Below are 18115 nucleotides of genomic sequence, written 5' to 3' on the forward strand. Positions count from 1 at the left end.
ATGCAGTGTTCCATGATTCATTGTTTGTTCATAACACCCAGTGCACCATGCAAAACGTGCCCTCCTCAATACCCATCACCAGGCTAACCCATCCCCCCACCCCCCTACCCTCTAGAACCCTCAGTTTTTCAGAGTCCATCATCTCTCACGGTTCGTCTCCCCCTCTGACATACTCCCCTTTTCTTCCTCTCCTGTTATCTTCTTCTTTTCCTTTTTTCTTAAAATATGTTGCGTTATTTGTTTCAGAAGTACAGATCTGTGATTCAACAGTCTTGCACAATTCACAGCGCTCACCGTAGCACATACCCTCCCCAGATATGAGGAATTCTTAATCTCAGGAAACAAACTGAGGGTTGCTGGAGTGGTAAGGGGTGGGAGGGATGGGGTGACTGGGTGATAGACATTGGGGAGGGTATGTGCTATGGTGAGCGCTGTGAATTGTGTTAAGACTGTTGAATCACAGATCTGTACCTCTGAAACAAATAATACATTATATGTTAAAAAAAAAAAGAAGAAGAAGATAGCAGGAAGGGAAAAATGAAGGGGGAGGAGTCAGAGGGGGAGACGAATGGTGAGAGACTATGGACTCTGAAAAACAAACTGACGGTTCTAGAGGGGAGGGCGGTGGGGGGATGGGTTAGCCTGGTGATGGGTATTAAAGAGGGCACGTACTGAATGGAGCACTGGGTGTTATACACAAACAATGAATCATGGAACACTACATCAAAAACTAATGATGTAATGTATGGTGATTAACATAATATAATAATAATAAGAAAATACACTTTTATAAGACTAGGAAAAAAGGCAGGAAGAAAATTGTCAAAATGGGTACACAATTTATCTCTCACATATAAAATTATGGGTATATTTTGTTTTATTCTTTATCTTTTCTATGTTTTTTTTTACAATAAACAAAATATTTTCATAATTTTAAATAAAGTCATTAAATTCAGATTGTGGCATGGGGAACACTAAATATTGAGAGTTCAGGATTCAAGTCTTAAAGACCACAGTTGTTAAGCCAGTAAGGGATTACTCTAACATAAAATTTTCTAAATTAATGCAATTCTTAAAATATATAATTTAAAGAGCTCCAAATTGCAGGATGCAACATTCTCTTCATGGTTAACTGTAAGATCACATTTAGAATCCCTAAAATATAAAGTATTTTCCTTCCTCTGCTCAGAAGAAATATAAAATACACTTTAAAGTGTAATATAAGGGTCTGGAACTTCTGGAAGGAAGTCATTCATTAATGTCCAACATGACAAAGTAGGGGATGCTATAAAACAAGGACTTTTGTAAACTTTCCTAAATAGAAAGTGATCACTTGTGCAAGGACATTTGCAAATGAATCCTTCAAGGTGACAATCTTTACCTTTAGCTCATACTGCCCAGTGAACAAGACAAAATACTTCAATACAAGAAGTTCTATGTCTACTTTGAACTTCTGATATTTATTTGTTGTTAGTCCTATAGTTTTGATATTATCTCTAAAATCAAAGCTCTTTCTACAGTCACTGATGCCTCTGACTTTGAGTCAAAACACGAAGCTCTTTTTCAGAAGCAATATGGTGAAAGCATCATAGTTTCAAACTGATGAAGTTTTAAAATAAAACATAACCCCACTGGGCTTCAGTAATTGACATGCAACCAAATGTAATCCCAAGGAAACTAAACCAATAAGTTACATTAAAAAGGGAAACTTTAAAAGGATTCATGAAGATGTAGAGAATATAATGAACAATTTTAAAAATCAAAAATAGCCACAAAATTCATGTGATCTCCAAATCTGCCTTGAGCTTTTCTTACACTTGATTGAATGATTATACTCAAATCTTAATTGTGACTCTGTTGTGTGAGAATAAAGTTGAAAGTATTTCCAATAAAAAGGAACTTTGATAACAGTGCTTACATTTAAGAAAAGATCTTCTGCTGAGCAAACAATATGTTAAAAAAATCATTTTAGATTTGTAACTAGCTTACATGGATTTAGCTAAATGCTTATATACAAAAGGAATTTAGAAGTCTCAATTAGCACATATGTCAATGCCTCTCCCTTTCCACCTCTGTCTGTAGAAATACCTTTCTACTTTTAAGGCCCAAACTAAAGGCTCCACTTCAGGAAGCATTTCTTGACCCTAACAAGCAAACACCATTTTCTACCATTTCTATTTTGAACTTCTATAGCTACCTATATTTTATCTTTTCTATGGTACATGTTTTCCATCAAAAATAAGATAGGTAGGGGCACCTGGGTGGCTCAGTCAGTTAAGCGACTGCCTTCGACTCAGGTCATGATCCCAGGGTCCTGGGATCGAGCCCTGCATCGGGCTCCCTGCTCAGCAGAGAGCCTGCTTCTCCCTTTCCCTCTGTCTGCCCCTCTGCCTACCTGTGCTCTCTATCTGTGAAATAAATAAATAATATTAAAAAAATAAGATAGGTAAAGTATCTAACACAGTTTGGAGTAGACACAGACAACATATGAGCTCCTATCTTTTCCCATCTAGATTTCTTTCTTCATCTCTAGCACCCTCAACTAGATTATAACATGATGGAGGCCTGGGACCAAATTGCATCTACCTTTTTATCTCCTACAGAATCAAGATCAAGGCCTTGAACATATTAATTGCTCAATTAAAGCTCTTATACTGCAATTTTGTATTACTAGTAACAGTGGATACAGACTGAGAAAACATCCCAGTTTTCTTTCATCATCCATAATTTTAAGGCTTCTTGATAGGTTATATATAGACAACTATGAAAGACATGTTTTAAATCATGCATTTACTTTTTTGTGAGCTCTTCTCAAATCTTGTCAAATAATAAAGAAAATGCTGAGGTACCAACATCTTAAAGCTTATAATGAAAGTCAACAGTTGCCAACCTTACCCCTTTCTCAACTCCAGACCTATTTCTTTAGCACAAATACTCTCAAGAGTTTTTTTACTTCTTTTGGCTATTTCCATGTGGGTATTCCATTGTTTCTTGATCAATTTTATATATTACTTATTATTTCCTACTATGATACAAGACAATATAAGTTATATGACTGACTGCCACTTCCTCTTGCCCTCTACCCATCCATCCAATCATTATTTTTAATTATTCTGTTATATTGCCTTAGTTTAATAACATTAAATGACTTAAAATTCAATTTCTTGTTCAAATATAAATAGATCTTATATTTGCAAATTAAAACAAAGTGGTATAAAAAAGCAGATTTTGATACTACATTGACCTGGATTTGAATTCCATTTTTATGTGACCCTGAGCCATTAAATAATGAGCCTCATTTTTCTCATTTATAAAATGGAAAGGATGAAATTTTTGAGAGGCTCCATTAAAAATTATGAACAATTGTTTACATACATGCAAATATGGCTCATAGTGTCAGATCATCAAGTGATGATCAATTTTCTATGTCTTATCTAATTTTATAATGACATATTCCGTCTCTGAAAAATGAAAGCCAATTCCAAGTTTAGGGTCTAGACTAAATGAAAACAATGCATGAAAAAAACTGTGTAATTAGACTTGGAATAATTATTTCATGTTGAAACAGAAATAAAGAGAAGTGTGACAAGTTAAATCTTACTTTTGCCATGCAACACAAAAGAGAGGGAACTCTGTAAAGTAGGCTAAAGGGGACAATGGTATTTACTGTGATTTCCTCATAATGAATGATGCTTGATTGGAGCATCTGTCTACATTCTATTTACATTCTGCAAATAAAAATCGGTAGTTCCTGTCCTGCAAGGTACTTTTAATACAAATTGTCAAATGCAACATTTTTACAGAATAGCAAACAGTGATATATCAAAACTTGATATAAATATCTAAAATAAATCCTCACCTGTAATATTTTTGGACTTATTAGGCTGCAAAGAACACCATTCCTGTAATTGAGAGTTTGTTTTCAATTCCCCATAGTGAATTCAGTGTTTCTATGACAGTGTTAAGATGAAGAACAGTATTAAGAATGGGGAGAGGTACATTCTGTCTTCTTTACAAACTTCCCCTGCATCAGACAGTGTTCAAGATAGATCTTTTAAGGAGGAAGAAAATAAATTCAGTTCTTCTGAAGGATCTGAAATTGGAAACCCTAGATTCACACGTGGGATATTCCACTGGTTCTAGAAAAACTTTCCATCTCTGTGTCTTTACTTCATTTATAATGCTTACCAAAATCTATTTAGTATGCTATAAGCTAAAAAGGCTTCGCAAGAGAGGATGCTTCATAAGTGCTATTGTGGTGAGCACTGTGAAATGTGTAAGACTGTTGAATCACAGACCTGTACCTCTGAAACAAATAATACATTATATGTTGAGAAGAAGAAGAAGAAGAAGAAGAAGAAGAAGAAGAAGAAGAAGAAGAAGAAGAAAAAGAAGAAGATAGCAGGAGGGGAAGAATGAAGGGGGGAAATCAGAGAGACTATGGACTCTGAGAAAACAAACTGAGGGTTTTAGAGGGGAGGGGGATGGGGGGATGGGTTGGCCTGGTGATGGGTATTAAAGAGGGCACGTTCTGCATGGAGCACTGGGTGTTATATGCAATGAATCATGGAACACTACATCAAAAACTAGTGATGTAATGTATGGTGATTACCATAACATAATAATAAAAAAGTATATCAGAGAAAAATAAATAAAAATATTGATCAAAATCAATACACGAATCATTCTTTCATATTAGTGTTGCATAACTATAAATCTAGTGATATTGCAAGATCATTCTCTTACAAAAGAAAGCTCAGCATTGTATTAAAAGGAATAAACAGACTGATTCATCCACACCAATCACTGTAAAATCTAGACATTCTTTCAAATGATTAACACTGAGTAGTTCTAAGGACTCAATTCTGGACTGGGTCCTGACTGGAGAACCACATTTGGCTAATAGCGGGTAGATGTTTTTTGAGTCTAAAATGGAAAGAATAATTCTAGTACTTGAGCCAGTAATGGCTGACTTTCAACAAAATTGTTTCCATGTTTCTCAGGATTGGCAAAACAGTGATCTCCTAAATTATAATGCATCTTTACACTAGGAGTTCCAAAGAGGGCTTGGAAATCAGAGCTGCAAAGCTCCAAAGGGCAGGAAGGATCTGTGAGTCCTGCAGGCAGTGCTCCATGGGGGGCAAGCAAAGGCGGGGGCGGGGGGGAATCTTCCAATCTCCTAGCTGATGAGTTCTGTTGCTATGATGACACGCATTCTTACAGAGGAAGGGAAGAAAAAAACCTCAGGATTAGGAGGGGTTGCAGAAGAGAAACGTGAGACCTTCAGCATTACTACAATGTTGCTATTCTCTTAACTTGCATGATAAATCTACAGAAGAGCTTCAGATGAATGTATGAGAGTATGGCCTTGCAAGACAATAGCCTCATGACCATTCTGTCCATTCTGTACATGACCTTCACCTCTGAGGAAATTAAGCATAGAAGTTTACTATTAACTATCTACCACAAATAAGGGCTTAGGTTGGGGTTAGGTTACTAGTTATAGTTGTATGGTCTTTAAATTGTAATTTAAATCTTTCCCAGCTTCCTAAATATAAAATTTTTGAAATAACCTTGGGCAGAAGATAGAGTTTTATGTTACACAAAACACAACTCTTGTTCCAGAAATTAGTCATTTGGTTTTCCTTGTGGCTGTCTTTTCTACAGCTTTTCTTCATTCATTTTGTGTGTTCAAATGGTTGTGAAAAGGTTCTTCAGAAAATTCTCTCTTTATGCATCATATAAGTCAAAATATGTGCATATGTCCCTCAGCAAAGGGAAAAGAAAATGTAAATAAGGGAAGAATTTGGCACATATTTTTAGAAAACACAATTTTGTTACTCAGCAAATGAGAGCAAGGAACACAGATACCAATGCCCAAAATAGTTTGTTTTCCTAAGCACCCCATATTTACTAAACTCACATCACACATCAAAATGGAAAAAAAAGAACACTTAAAGAGGAAGAGATTCAAATGAAAGATGATTACTGTTATTTCCAAATCATACAACTGACTGTTCTGAAAGACTCTGCGTTCACCTTCAACACTACGAGAAATGAAACAGAAGTCCAAAGTAAATCTTATAGTTCTTCTACCACATAGTTTCAAAGCCATGTGGAAGATCTTATCTTCCAGTCACATGAAAAATCCATTTCACAAATAAAACAAACATGTAATTTCACCCAGCTTCAGATCTACTCAGGAAGAGTAGCCAGGTTCTTTAGGTTCAGTAAAGAAGCTTCAGTCACAATTCTCAATGTTTGTTTCCAGATAAAGTGATGAGAAAAACACCAAAATTTCACTCTCAACTAATTCTCATCTTCAAGGGGAAAAAAATGGCACAGCTGGGAAAAAAACTCGTAAGAAATTAAAGACATAGGTCTTAGGGTACACCAATTACTAATTTTATACTTTTGGGCAAGCAATTTCCTTTCCTGAGCCATAGTAAAATAGGAATAATTCCACCTCATGGACTAGTGGAAGAACTAAATGAGATGTAGAAATATTTGTGAAAGCCCCTTGGAAACAGTGAAGCATCATTTAATGTGAGGTAGTTGTCTTATGATCATTACTGTTTTAAAGAACAGCCATCCATTTGCTTTTTCCTTACTTTTTCCCTAAAGAATGAGTTGAATCTCAACTCTCATTTTGGCAGAACTAGAGATAAGTCAGCCTTCATTTGGCTTCTTAGGAAAGACACAAGTCTTTCTTAGTTTTTTTTTTTTTTTAACCTCTCCTTACTTGCTCCTTGTCTCTCCCTGTCCCTTTCCCCATAGCTCCTGGTACTGCTGTTTTAAGAGGTGAAAGACAACATGAAAGGCACTTGCTGAGTTCAGTCTGTTCCCTAATTTGAGATCAGACCTTGACATGAGGGCCAGAAAGTAATTGCTAAAACTCAGGGAAATGGGGATGTGTTCCCTAATATTGGAACAAGAAAAAGGGAGGATGAAAAAAATAAAGGCCTAATGCAGAGTACAACAAAAAAGAAGCTACAAATAGAGCATCACTTTCCAATGGAATCCTGGTCCCTTCTTCAGTATGGTCTTCTTATGCTAAGGCTTGAACTATTATAGGGCTTGTAGTTTAAATTTTCCAAGGTTCTGTTATACTAACTTGCTAGAAACATATTGTCACCACATTGTTTGAAGAAGGTAACATTAGCACATTGAATGAAAGAACCTGATTTCAAGCTATATTACAAAGCCGTGATCACCAAGACAGCATGGTACTGGCACAAAAACAGACATATAGACCAATGGAACAGAACAGAGAGCCCAGATATGGACCCTCAACTCTATGGTCAAATAATCTTCAACAAAGTAGGAAAAAATACGCAATGGAAAAAAGTCTCTTCAATAAATGGTGCTGGGAAAATTGGACAGCTATATATACAGAAGAATAAAACTCGACCATTCTCTAACATCATACAAAAAGATAAACTCAAAATGGATGAAAGACCTCAATGTGAGACAGGAATCCATCAAAATCCTAGAGGAGAACATAGGCAGTAACCTCTTCGACATCGGCCACAGCAACTTCTTTCAAGATACATCTCCAAAGGCAAGTGAAACAAAAGCTAAAATGAACTTTTGGGACTTCATCAAGATAAAAAGCTTCTGCACAGCAAAGGAAACAGTCAACAAAACAAAGAGGCAACCCACAGAATGGCAGAAGATTTTTACAAATGACATTACAGACAAAGGGCTGATATCCAAGATCTGTAAAGAACTTCTCAAACTCAACAGCCAAAAAACAAATAATCAAGTCAAAAAATGGGCAGAAGACATCAACAGCCACTTCTCTGAAGAAGACATACAAATGGCTAACAGACACATGAAAAAATGTTCATCATTATTAGGCATCAGGGAAATTCAAATCAAAACCACATTTGAGATAGCACCTTACACCATTTAGAATGGCAAAAATTGACAGGGCAAGAAATAACAAATGTTGGAGAGGTTGTGGAGAAAGGGGAACCCTCTTACACTGTTGGTGGGGATGCAAGTTGGTACAGCCACTTTGGAAAACAGTGTGGAGGTGCCTCAAAAAATTAAATATAGAGCTACCCTATGACCGAGCAATTGCACTCCCGTGTATTTACCCCAAAGACACAGATGTAGTGAAAAGAAGGGCCATATGCACCCAGTGTTCATAGCAGCAATGTCCGCAATAGCCAACCCGTGGAAAGAGCCGAGATGCCCTTCAACAGATGAATGGATAAAGAAAATGTGGTCCATATATACAATGGAATATTACTCAGCCATCAGAAAGGATGAATACCCAATTTTTACATCAACATGGATGGGACTGGAGGAGATGATGCTAAGTGAAGTAAATCAAGCAGAGAAAGTCAATTATCATATGGTTTCACTTATTTGTGGAACATAAGGAACAGCACGGAGGACATTAGGAGAAGGAAGGGAAAAATGAAGGGGGTGGAAATCGGAGGGAGAGATGAACCATGAGAGACGATGGACTCTGAGAAACAAACTGAGGGTTCTAGAGGGGAGGGGGGTGGGGGATGGGTTAGCCTGGTGGTGGGTATAAAGAAAGGCACGTATTGCATGGAGCACTGGGTGTTACATGAAAACAATGAATCATGGAACACATCAAAAACTAACGATGTACTGTATAGTAACTCACATAACATAATAAAATAAAATGAAATGAAATAAAAAAAAATAGACTATCTGATGTGGAATCTTGCCTCTGCCATTCACTGGCTGTATGTCCTTGGGCAAGTTATTTAGCCTTCTCTGTGCCTTACTTTCTCCAGCCATAAAAATAAGGATAACAGCATGAGCATATTAGGGAAATTAAATGAGATAAGGAACGCAAGCAGCTTAATGGTTCTTGAGGTTGAGAATATGGTAGAGTGCTTAATAAATTGTAGCTATAATTTTATTTCTGTCAAACACTTAATACCTCTGTATACAGACAGAACTACATTCCAGCTTCACTGGAAACAACAACATCCTAAAGTTTCTCTTGTGTGACATCAACTTGTCCCAGCATTTAGACACCATATATATACACAAGGACAAAATAATGAAGCATAAAGGGCTGCTTAGGCTTTAAATTAAAAGATAAAAGGAATTGTGTTAGAAATTATTTGGGAAAACCATGAAACATATCAGTAAAAACACCGTTTTACAAACTCTAAAAGAGACTAAAGGACAAATTCTGGGATTCATGATATTCCTCTGGGACTGTGTGATAGGCCTAACAGATAAAGAAAAAGCAATAGAAGAAATATTTTAGATTGCAGAAGGCTTTGAATTCTATTTTATATGGCATAGTCATTAAACTGGGATAATGTGATCTATACCAAGTTTTACAGTTTTGAATTCAAAAAATTGCAATCAATGCTTCAGTTTAATCTGCTCTTGACCCTTATAGTCCCAAGCTTGGTGCCATTTAATACTTTTATTGTCGGTCTATAAAGGGGAATAGAAAATAACATTCATTAATTATGAGTGGCTAAAAGATAAGGTCAAGTTGAAATCAAGACACAAGAGAAACATCTCAAACAATCAGAAGAAAAATGAAACCACACAAATACAAGACAAAGATAAACAGCTCCTGTGTCAGTATAGCACAATGAAAATATTCATTCCAGCACAAGTTAACTGGAAAACTGCTCTATGGTACAGTGACTGAGCAAGAAAGGGTTCTGGGACATATTCACTTTCAGGCTTCTGAATTTTGTCTATGATGGTGAAAACAAAAGTGATCACTACCATTTATAACTGAGCACCTACTATGTGCCAAGGATCACATTCAGCATTTTACATTAATGAATTTATTAGCTTGTCCTAACAATGTGATATAGAGTTGTCAGCTATAGTGCATAAAAATACAGAGCACCCAGTTAAATTTGAATTTCAAATAAATAATAATTTTTTATTATAAGTGTGCCCCATGCAATATTGGGAAATACACCAAAAAGCATTTGTTGTTTATTTGAAATTTAACTGTGAGTCCTGTATTTCATCTGGCAACTCTAACACCATCAAATAGGTATTAATATCCTCATTTTGCTCGTCAGAAAACAGATTCACAGAACTTAAGTCATTTGCCCAAGTCTGTATAGCTATTAGTTAACATATCTGGGTTCAAAATCTCTAGCAACAAAGCCTATATTCATAACCAGTCAATGCATTTTCTCTGTTATTATGTTCTCTCCTGTATATGAATGGTCAATCCCTCCATCCTCCTGTTGACATTCTAGTTGACCTTCAAAGTCCAATTTGTAGACTATATACTTTGTGAATCCTTCTTAAATTTTTCCCACTAAGAATATTCCCATAACTTTATTTAGATCTTCATTCCAGCCCTTAAAACAGCTTGACTTCTATTATAGCCGGTTACATACAGGTCCCTATAGCAGACATTCTTGTATGTACATTTCTCTTTTCTAACATCTCCTCTATTCCCTTTTGGGGTAGTGTCTTTCCCTTACTATATGTAGCTCAGGTGGGAGGAGAAATTAAGGGGTCCTACAATCCTATTACAACAACTAAAGGGAGAAATCTCCTTCTGTCGTATCCTTTCTTTCATTACCACCTATCCAGCCAAGGGAAAGGTGTATATGGTCAATAAGACTGCTTCTTCCAAGTCTTCAAAACTTGAGCCAAATAATGCAAAACCAAGACAAAATGGTAAGGGTTCATTTATTCCAGATAATCAAATAATTCATTTCTTGGTTTCTCTTCCTTTTCCAAGGCTGGTTCCATCCATAGGCTTTCCATCCATATCCTCCAGATTTAAATTCTTTCTTTGCTTGGATTAAATAATTAGTTTCAGTTGTTTATAACCAAAGAACCCTGACTGATTTCTCTTTGGACATGACTGTAAGCTCCCTAAGACCATGTATAAGAGAGTTCTACACCATTCCAGTCCCAACGAGTTATCTTCCAAATAAATATTTGTACATAGTAGGAACTCAGAAATGTCTGTAAACTCAAAGGGGGATAAATGAATTGAAATTGTTCAGGGCTGATAGCATAGAAGATCAACAAAACTCTTATTTTTTCTTTTTGTACTTCACAACAAGTCTGAGTAAGCTTTTAGAAAGCACTTTGAGAATTGGGATTATTAACTTCATAAAAAGTGGATGGATCACATAATAGGCCTCAATGTTACTAAAATGTCTATGATGCTTCTAAGATGTATGACTCACTACAAATAAGTTTGCAAGGCCTTTTATAATCTCCCAACAGAGAGCTATGATGCATTAGTGTAAGTATACTAAAAATAAAAGGATGTAACTGAAGTCACATCTTTCTTGCAGAATAGTTTTAAATATACATATTTAAAAACAGGTTTTTAATTATAATTTAATATAATTTTTAATTATGATTTGGTGCTAAAGAATTGGCTTTATTTATATTTTCTTTTTTTATTTTATTATGTTATGTTAATCACCATACATTACATCATTAGTTTTTATTTTTTATTGTTATGTTAATCACCATACATTACATCATTACTTCTTGATGTAGTGTTCCATGATTCATTGTTTGTGCATAACACCCAGTGTTCCATTCAGTACGTGCCCTCTTTAATATCCATCACCAGGCTAACCCATCTCCCCACCCGCTTCCCATCTAGAACCCCCAGTTTGTTTCTCAGAGTCCATAGTCTCTCGTGGTTTGTCTCCCCCTCCGATTTCCCCCCCTTCATTTATTTATATTTTTCTACCATTAGCCAATGCAAGTAGGGTTCACCATCTATGATAAAATTATGGATAAACATAGTGTTTTTAAGGTGAGATCACGGACTTGACAGATGTTAAATTATCTCACACTGACACTACACCATCAGAAAATACTTTAACATTTCTTTAAATTTTTATTACATTAATTTCAGCATAAGATGTCAAATAAACACTGACTGACTCTATCTGGATCAGACATGAACAAAATACTCCATGTAATTCTGGGCACTGTATATTCAAAGAGGCAGTAATTGAAATAAGATGGTTTCTAACAGCAGAGTGAGTAGGATGGTAAATAATCTGAATGCCATAACATTGAAGGAAGCATTGAAGAAACTAGGAAATGTTTCAGTTGGCAAATAGCTCAAGATGAGTTTTTAAAGGAACATCACTTGAAGGAATTAGATTTAGTCTGTGTAACTTCAGAATGCAAACCTATACCCAGGGGGTGGACTAGATTTCGACAAACAGCAAATAATCATTTAGTAAACCTTTCCCTGAATAAAGCATGGGGTCAGTTGGAGATGGAGATAAAAGATAAATTGAATATAGTTTCTGCCTTTCAGGAGAACTATGAAATCTAAAAAACTTCGATAAAGCTTCTGAATTCTGTGGAAGTACTGGAAAGTGGGAGACCAATTCTGAATAGTGAGATCTAGGAAAGCTTTTGAGAGGATGTGGAACTGGGTTACATTTTGAGGAATGAGAAGGGCTAAGTAGAGATTTACTGGGGATGGGGCATTTCCAAAAGTGGGGAAGGAGCATTTCCAAAAGAGCTCATTTGAGAAACAGTGAAAAGCCATAGATGGTTAAAGTAGAATAAGGCAGGCTGGGGTACAAAAGATAAGCCAGGATCTTACCCTCTAATGGTGGCCTCTTTACTGACCATCTTCTATGTGTCTAGCACTAGAATGAAGGTATGTATGTAGATGCTGCACAAAGGCCAATTTTGGCCCAAGAGGAGTGCTTACTGTGGTATATTCCTAATAGTTCATGGGTTCTTGCTCATAACCCAGAAGAGTCAGAGATAGTATTATCTCCATCTTCGATTAGAAACAGTTCAAAAGGGAGGTTGAATTCAGACTCAGGTCTGTCTTACTCTAGAGCCCATGCTCCCCTCCCCGAAACTGCAGGGTGAAGCTCAGTGTTCAAAAGAAGTGTCTTTCCCTGAAGGAGTCAAGTCTGTGCTACACCACCTGGTAATAAACGAGGGGAACCATCAGGGAGAACTTATACTGATCCTTTTACTTCTGTCCTCTTACCTTGGCAAGAATCTGACCAATTTCTGACAGAATCTTAACTGACATTTTAAAGTATACACATTGTAAAGTTTAAGATGATTTTTATTGAACAGGTAAAAGATTCACCTTTACATTATTAGAAATACAGTAATTTGTTTTTTTGTAAAAAAAAAATAAAGATAAGCCAGGAAGAAGAGGTTAAACTACTAAGGTCTTAAGAAACTGGACTCACAAGGTTGCACTTTATTCTGGAGAGCCATAAAGATTATTAAGTAGAGGAGGGATAATATATATTTTTTAAAGATTTTATTTATTTATTCATGAGAGAGGGAGAGAGAGAGAAGCAGAGGGAGAAGCAGGCTCCCAAGGAGCAGGGAGCCCGATGCAGGACTCGATCCCAGGACCCTGGGATCATGACCTGAGCCGAAGGCAGACACTTAACGACTGAGCCACCCAGGTGCCCTAGAGGAGGGATAATATTAATGGTCTTCTTTGGAGGAAAACTTTGGGATGTCCCAGAAAATTAATTAAAGAAAGCTGTGGAATGCAATTCCCCAACATCCAAATCCCTTCCACTGGGCCCTCCAGAATTCTCCTCCCATCATCAGTCTTTTCTCAGATTGTTCCCTTCATCATCTTGCTCTTATGAAAGCCTGGCTCTTCCAAAGGTCACTGCTTCCCTATGGTACTATTTGTCTCCTATAGTCCTGATACCAGTGGACCTGGAGAGGAAGAGGTATCTCCCTTGAGTCTTAATGGCACCTGCAGATCACTGGTCTTCCCTATTCCCTAAACATCCCCAGTCTTGAATCTCAGGTTGTTATATCACCTTCAATCCTTCATCATTGCATTCACCTGTTGCCTCTGGCTCATTCTCCCTCATTTCTGGATGAGGTCAAGTCCTGGCTTATTATCCCTCTTCTAAACGCTATTCAATCCTTGACAGTTTCAATACCTATATAGATGATCTTTCCCAAACCCTGGCTTCTCAGTCCCTGAGAATTCTTTCCTCCAATGATCTTGCCCTCCACCCTATTAAAGCCACTCATTTCATACCCTAGTGTAGACCTTGTCATTACTACTAACAGCAAATCCCTCCACAATATCAGTGTCAGGCATTCCATTCACCCTCTTAAAACCATCTCTTAACTTTCTAGCTCTTCTCCCTACCCTAAACCTGACACCCTTTCAACCCCTCTGGAACCTCCAACTGATTCTATCAACTTCCCACTGCCCCCATTCCCTTATTGGCTTCACTCCCCTCTTTACCAAGCTTGAATCACATAACCAATTGTCATCATTCCCTCTCATACACCTTTGATTCTCTCTCTCTCTCTTTTCCTAATTCCTTGGCAAAATCACAACCCTGACTAAATGTAACTGTCCATCAATTCAATGTCTTCATGTATGTACCTAAACAAAGTTAAAGAAAAATACACAACCACGATAACCTGTCCTACTTTAATTTCTTGACCATGAATCTTAAATAGCCCTTTATTTATTTATTTATTTATTTATTTATTTATTTATTTATTTATTTATTTATTTTAAAGATTTTATTTATTTATTTGACAGAGAGAGACACAGCGAGAGAGGGAATGCAAGCAGGGGGAGTGGGAGAGGGAGAAGCAGGCCTCCCGCGGAGCAGGAAGCCCTATGCGGGGCTCGATCCCAGGAGCCCGGGATCATGACCTGAGCCGAAGGCAGACGCTTAATGACTGAGCCACCCAGGTGCCCCTCAAATAGCCCTTTAATGTGGGCTGGCTGGCAATCATATCTCCCCCGTCCATACTACCTATCTTCATACCATCTCCCTCTCCCTCCCTCTCTGAACAAGACTTCATTCTCATTCTCAGTGATGACCTTGCTTCCCACATTACAGATAAAACTGATACAGTCGTAAAGAACTTTTTAGACCTTCATCACACTGCCAACAGCCACATGTACTCTGCCTTACCATCTGTTATCACAGATAAATTATTCATAATTCTATTGTGCATAGCTCTCATCTCTCACTGACACCCACATCATGAATTCTCCCCTCTCCTGAACATCATAAATTATCTGATGGAGATGTTCTATTTTGAAAAAAACAAAATGCTCTCTTGACTTTACTTCTCCAGCCAGGGCCTTATTTGTTCACTAGCCTTCACGGCAAAACTGCTTTTAAAAACGTAGTCTATATTATTCACAGTATCTAATTCATATCCCTCCATCTTCTCTTAAAACCACTTTAATCAGGGTTTCATCCACACCACTTCACCAAAACTGTTCTTATCAAAATCAACATCGATTGCCACTTTACTAAAATCAATGGCCAACTCTTAGTTCTCATCTTACTTGACTTTCAGCAACATTATCCTATATAATCACTCCTCTCTTCTTGATAAACTTTCTCTACTTCCAAAACATGCAATTTCTAGTTTCTAGACATCCTTGACAGTCATTCTTTCTTAGTCTTCATTCTCTCCTACCTTTACTATTGGAGTCACCCAGATTTCAGCACTTCATCATCTCCCCTTCTCCAACTTTACTTCTTCCTTCTTTCATCTCTTTTCATCACTTGGCTTTAAAGACCATTTATATGTCAACAACAGGTGATTTTATATCTTCTTCCCAGACCAATCTCTCACACTCCAGACATGCTTATTTCATCACCCACATGATCTCCCTAGTTCTTGATATTATCATGTCCACAATCAGACTTCTGATTTGGCCCTACTCTTCCCTAAAACCCACCAAATGTGCTTCCCCTGCAGCCTTCTCCATCTCAGTTGATACCAATCCAATTTATTCAGGCCAAAAACCTTAGAGACATCTTTAGCTCTCCTTTCTCTCTTACCCCACATCCAATCCATGGGGAAATCCTGATGGCCCAACTTTAAAATACTTCCAGAATCCAAATTCTCACTACCATTTCTGCCCTCCTTAGAGCTACCATCATCCCTTTTACCAGACTGTTATGATGATCTCCTATCTGACCTTTCTCCTTTTACCCTCTCTGTCTATAGTGTATTCTCACATAGTTGTCAATGTGGTGCTCTTAAATTATAAATCACACCAGGGCACCTGGGTGGCTCAGTCAGTTAAGCATCCTGCTCTTGATTTTGATTTGGGTCATGATCTCAGGGTCCTGGGATCAAGCCCTGCATCAGGCTCTGCACTCAGTGGGGAATCTGTTTGAAGATTCTCTCTCTCTGCCCCTTCCCCCACCTGCTCGTGCACTCTCATGTTCTCTCTCTCTCTAGAATAAATAAATCTTAAAAAAAATAAGTCAGGTCATGGGATTCTTCCGCTCAAAAACCTGTGAGAATTCCCATTTTGCAAAGAGCTCTAAATCCTTATTATGGCCTTTAAGGCCCTGCTCTACCTGAGCTTCCTAGGCTGGTATTTCCCCTCACTCCAGGCTCAGGGGGTCTCTGTGCTGTTTCTCAAACTTATAGACTCATTCCTCATTCATTGATGTATCCCAAATACTTGAAGAGTGCCAGGTAACCTAATAGGCCCCCAATAAACATTTGTTAAAGGAAAGTCAGGTAGAACAATTAGAAAGCTATTGTAATTTGTCAATGATATCCCAAGAAAGCTGAAGAAAATGTACAATAAAGCTATTGTAATAGTCTGAAAAATAGCTAATGAAGATTCAGTTCAATCCCACCCTGCAAATGTTTTCTGAAAGTGCAAAGATAAATAATCCCTGCCCTTGAAGACCTTATGGTGGAGAGACAGACAGGTAATTTTAAAATGTTAAAAGATAATAGAACAAAACCAGGGCATCCTAGAGAGAGCAGCATGAACAAAGATTGGGAGACATGAAATACCATCATGTGATGGAGAACTGAAAGCAAGTCAGTCTGATTAGATGTGATGGTCTGGTTGATATGACTATTTGGCTAGACTACAGTCCCCAGTTACTCAATGAACACTTATCTAGGTGTTGCTGTGAAGGTGTTTTGTAGGGATATAATTAAAGTCCATAATCAGTTGCTTTCAGTAAGAAAGATTATCCTAAATAATCTGGGCAGGACTGATTCAGTAAGTTGAAAGGTCTCAAAAACAGAGCTGAGGCTTCTCTGAAGAAATTCCTCCTACAGACAGCAGCTTCAGCTGTGCCCAAAAGTTCCAGCATGCCATTCACGATAGCCTGCTCTATGGATTTCAGGCTTGCCTACATAGCCTTCCCAATTATGGAAGCCAATTTCTTGTAATAAATCTCTAAATATCCATCTTCTCCTGGTTCTGCTTTTCTGGTTGAACTGGGACTGATAAACTAGAATATAAGGATTAAGGCAGAAGGGGGTAAAAATGAAGGATGAGAGGCAGTAGAGCTAGATCAGGAAAGGCATTTGTTTTTTTACATGCTCAGAGGTTTGAACTTTACCTCATATTCAGTAGGATCAACAAGGTGAATGACATGATTAGGGGTAGAGATGAATTATTCTGGATTCGATATAAAGGATGTACTGGGACAGGAAGCAAGGGGAAGAGAGAGATGCTGGTGGTTGGGAAACCATTGAAGTTACCTGTGAGAGAAGCAAGAGGAGAACCAAGAAAGAAGGTCATCATGGAAACAAGGAAACAGTGTTGTGAGGAAGAAGTGGTGGTGTACCCTGGTCTGGTGCATCAGAAGAGTCTATCACTCAGCACTCTGTGATAAAAGGAGGTCACGAAGGGCCTCAAGACAGCTGTGAAAGAGTGGATAATCTAAAAATCAGAATGTATTAGGTTCAAGAGTGGCTAGGAAGTGGGAGAGAATAGAAAATAAGAGTAGATAATTCTTTTAGAGGAGGAAACATGGCAGAAGAGAGAAAAGGTCAGTGTCAAATGAAAATGATTAGAATGGAAGAAGCTTAAGCCTTCTTAAGTCAAAAGCAAGGGAGGAGAAAAGACGAGGAAGAGAGTACACATTCTCCTGAGTGAGGCTCAAGAGAGGAGGGGTGGCCAAAGCCACAGGGGAAGCCTTGGTCAAGGACAATGGGAGGATCTTCACTTTCTGAAAACTGGGGGAAAGACCAGTAGAATGAAAGTAATGCAGAGATAAATTTGGAGGTGGAGGGTAAGGAATCTGCAGTTATTCATGCCCAATGGCCCTGGGGTAGCTCAGTGAGGTTAGGAAACAAGGTTATCAGTTGAGAGAGAGATGGTGTGACTTAT

General features: G+C 37.7%; 1 protein-coding gene across 9 annotated transcripts in view; it reads right to left on the minus strand.

The window, feature by feature from the left end:
* The window catches only part of ANO4 (anoctamin 4), a 444815-nt gene that overhangs the window by 220192 nt on the left and 206508 nt on the right, over positions 1–18115 (minus strand). The window lies entirely within an intron of this gene.

This window comes from Callorhinus ursinus, unplaced genomic scaffold (genome assembly GCF_003265705.2).
Source record: "Callorhinus ursinus isolate GAN/ISIS: 27379988/994484 unplaced genomic scaffold, GSC_fseal_2.0 scaffold14, whole genome shotgun sequence".
NCBI classification, from domain to species: Eukaryota; Metazoa; Chordata; class Mammalia; order Carnivora; family Otariidae; genus Callorhinus; species Callorhinus ursinus.